Consider the following 4,395-nt stretch of genomic DNA (forward strand, 5'->3'; position numbering starts at 1 on the left):
TTCAAACTTTTTGATTTCCCTTTAGATCACCTCAGAGAGGCAAGCTATCTCAGAGAAAATCTGCCCCAATCTGAGATAATGACCACTACAAAAACCCTTATCAGAACTGGGTAGAGAGAAGTTAACTGTGTGAAAGAGAACCTCAAGCGGGGAAATGATTAATTCATGTCAAAAGCAGGACTAAAGTTATTAACATATATCTCTGGATATGTCAAGCAGCCATCCATTAGTCAGTCTGAAGAACCCCTTCTAAGAAGTACTGCCCATTAAAAGGATGACTACATCTTCTGAATAGAGAAGGTATAAAGGAATTCAGGGGGTCCAAAGTATTTATTGCTTTTTATAGAAATAGGCTCATTTGGCGGGACTTCCCTCCGGCCGCACCCCACGTGCTTCCGCCCTGCCCCGGCTGTGCGCGGAGCTAGGAGGCCTGCAGGAGATCTCTTCTAGGGCGCAGTGCTGAGATGGACCCACTCAGGGCCTAGCTGGCCGCAGAGCTGGAGTAGAGATGGCCGACATGTACAACAGAATGACCAGTGCCTACCACCGGAAGTGCATGCCTCCCCACTACAAGGAAGCAGAGCTGTCCAAGGGCGAGTCCGTGTGCCTGGACCCGTATGCCTCCAAGTACCTGGACATCCATGAGTGCATGGGCAAGAAGTTGACAGAGTTGTCTATGCAGGATGAGGAGCTGTTGAAGAGGGTGCAGCAGAGTTCTGGGCCTGTGTGAGGTGCTCGACAGTACACCCTAAGGTGCACCCCATCCTTTCCCACTTGTCTAATAAAAGTGCCCCCCACCCCACTCCCCGCCTTGGGTGTCACCTGTGAAGACTGCCAGGCCTGGGCTCCTTCTGGAGAGTCTCCAGGAGCCTGGATGTATGATGGAACCCTTTCTTGGGTGGGGAAGGGTATTTGTCACACTGGCCTGTGACTGTGTGTGTGAATGTATATATATATTATATATTAAAACAAATTTGTTGACACCAAAAAAAAGAAAGAAAGAAATAGGCTCATTTATGGCCAATTTTACTTTAGCAAAGTAAGATACATTGAAATCCCACTTCCTCTCTGCCACACGCATGTGCATGTGTGCTTGCGTGCACCCGCTCACACACACAGGAGTATTACTCAACCCTAAAAGAAGAATGACGTCTTGCCATTTGCAACAACATGGCTGGACTTAGATAAGTGAAATAAGTCAGACAGAGAAAGACAAATAGCATAGGATTTTAATTATATGCAGAATCCAAGAAAAACCAAACAATAAGCTCCAAACAGAAAAAGTCATAGAGAAAACAAACTAGTGGTTGCTAAGATAGGAGTTGCGGAAGAGTGAAATAAGAGGTGAAATAAGTGATTAAGAGGTACAAACCTCTAGACATTAATTTATAGATAAATAAAGTTGTTATAGAGATACAGCATGCTTGACTTTGAGGACTTATAGCTTATTGTATACCCATAAATAACATTTCAAAGAAGTGGATCTTCCTCAGTTATACTACTTTAATGAAAAGTAATGGAGACAAGTCACCAGCTAACAAACTTTCAGATATTCCTAAGAGTCTAAATCTCTTTCATATCTACCCAATTCAGTATCCTAACTTGGAAAGTTTCTAAATGTTAAGGATAATGAATAGTACCACCTTTGTACTTTCTAAAACATCTGCAATGACATCTCACGTTTTATGTAGTTTGTTCATTTTCTACAATGAGTACTATATATATATATATTCTTATTCCCAATGAGTGATATATATACTTATCCCCAACTTCTGGGACAATAGGAAGATTTGTAATCTAGTTATATTACATTAAATATTAATATGCTGCTGCTGCTAAGTCACTTCAGTCGTGTCCAACTCTGTGTGACCCCATAGACGGCAGCCCACCAGGCTCCCCCGTCCCTGGGATTCTCCAGGCAACAACACTGGAGTGGGTTGCCATTTCCTTCTCCAATGCATGAAAGTGAAAAGTGAAAGTGAAGTCGCTCAGTTGTGTCTGACTCTTAGCGACCCCGTGGACTGCAGCCTACCAGGCTCCTCCATCCATGGGATTTTCCAGGCAAGAGTACTTGTAATCAAATAATATATATTTATATTATATATATTTATATACATTTACATTGATATATAAACATTTATATATTAATATAAATATATAAATATAATTTAAATATATATAAATATTTATATATCAATGCAAATATATATAAATATATATAATATAAATATATATTATTTGATTACAAATCTTCCTATTGTCCCAGAAGTTGGGAATAAGAATCACCCATATTACAAGCTTTTTGTCTTGTGGCAATAGAGATTTTATTCTGTATATGGGGAATAAGATTTGGCTTGCAATAAACCAAATCCTTGGTAGAGAACATTTTCTAACAGAGTCCCATTGTATTCAGAAATCAAGATCACTAATAAAGACTCTAATAGAAACTATTCAACCTCCCGTTCAAATATTTTCTAAATTATTGGTCTCTCTGTGAGAACATTTTCTTTTGGCATAAACAGTGGCCATGAATAGGATGAGTGTTTGAACAGTACAAAAGTACCAGGTTTCTTCCTGTTACCCAAACAGCAATAAACACCAATGGTACAGAACCCACACAGCAGCCTTGGTCACACAATGGGGCTTACACGCGAGGGGCCAATTCTCTGATAACATGAATGTCCCAGCTGGGGAGACACCAAGAGCCAAAGTTAACAGTTGCAAAAGAGCCATTGAAAAAAAATGGAAGGGGTCCTTTTCCCTCCAAAATCATCGAAGAATCCCGGAGAGCTACATCTGGGTGTCTGGGAATGAATCATGTTATTGTATTAAATTGCTGAACACACGCTCTGTTACCCTTCCCCACCCCTGCAACCAGTTCCCAGGGACACTGTCCTAATTTATTTATCTTATCAAGGCCACCTGTCTGTACATGTCAGGGTCAGTGACGGAAGAAAACAAGGAATGAGTCTTTAAAACCCCTCAAGAACCCCTGATTGTCTTTTCCTCCTTTCTTTCCTGCTTTCTTTTTCTTTTTTGGCCATGACAGGTGGCTTGCAGGATTTTAGTTCCCACACCAAGTATCAAACCTGGGCCCCAACAGTGAGAGTGGCAAGTCCTAACCACTTTAGGACCGCCAGGAAATTCCTAATAACCTCTGATTTTCTTCAAAGTCATTTCAAAGAAGTGCAGAAGTGATGACCTAATCTTTAAAAAGCATTAAGCACTTAGATATATCTTTTAAAAATATTATGTGTGTGTGTGTGTGTGTGTGTATAAACTCCAGAGGTAGCTGTCATGATTTTCTCCACTTTTTCAAATGGGGAACTTAGTCATAAAGAGGTTAAATGAAAGATTTGTGACTGGGATATCAGCTCAGATGTGTCTGGTTTCTGATTTTCTTCTGGGAATTAGGAAGATGACAACTAGAATGCTGACTTTCACGCTTTATTTTTTGGACTGCAATTCACAAGAAGAAATTATTTTAAACTGAAACCTAGAACACAATTCATGTGCATGCATGTGTGTGTGTGGTGTGTTTTTGTAACAAAAGTTTTATGAAATAATAAGCTTTCCTGCAGGCTGAGAACATGAATATTTCTTATTTATTCTCTGTTAAGAGAAAAAATGCTATAATTATCTACTAAGCTTTCACTTCATGACTCTCAAATAGGTCTTGAGTCAGATTTAAAAACCACTTCACAACGTCTCCATCAAATGGCCTTGTGTGAACACCCCTATTACAGGAATCTGATTTCTTTGTAACTATTTCATTTCTGAACATTTCTATGTGTGGAAGCAGGTCTATGTTTCTGCTATTTCCATGATAGCCTTCTAGATCCTAGGAAAGACTATCAAATCTCTCAAGAGTTCTCTCTTCTCTAAACTGGATACTCTCACTTTCTTTATTCCTTGTATGATAGATAGTAGGTCCCCTACATATGAACAAGTTCCATTTTGAGAGTTCATTCGTAAGTCCAATTTGTTCGTAAATCCAACAAAGTTGGCCTAGGTACTCAACTAACACAATCGGCTATATAGTACTGTACTATAATAGGTTTATAATACTTTTTCACGGGGCTTCCCTTGTGACTCAACTGGTAAAGAAACCGCCACAATGCAGGAGACCGGGGTTTGTTCCCTGGGTTGGGAAGATCCCCTGGAGAAGGGAAAGGCTACCCACACCAGTATTCTTGCCTGGAGAATTCCATGGACTGTACAGAGTCCAAAGAGTCAGAAAGAGTCAGACACGACTGAGCGACTTTAATACATGCATTTTTCTCACAAATAATATATAAAAAAGCAAACACACAAAAATAAAAAGTGTTTCTTTTTTATCTCACAGTACAGTACTTTGAAAAATACAGTAGTACAGTGCAACAGCTGGCACACACA

The 4,395-nt window shown here is 39.7% G+C and overlaps 1 pseudogene; it reads left to right on the forward strand.

Moving 5' to 3' along the window:
- The first annotated feature begins 464 nt into the window (after positions 1 to 464).
- Positions 465 to 730, forward strand: LOC147366175 (mitochondrial import inner membrane translocase subunit Tim10 pseudogene; annotated as a pseudogene).
- Positions 731 to 4,395: the final 3,665 nt, after the last annotated feature.

This window comes from Bos grunniens, chromosome 9, assembly GCF_055505025.1.
Source record: "Bos grunniens cultivar Pamir isolate PY7600 chromosome 9, Bosgru_T2T1.0, whole genome shotgun sequence".
NCBI lineage: Eukaryota > Metazoa > Chordata > Mammalia > Artiodactyla > Bovidae > Bos > Bos grunniens.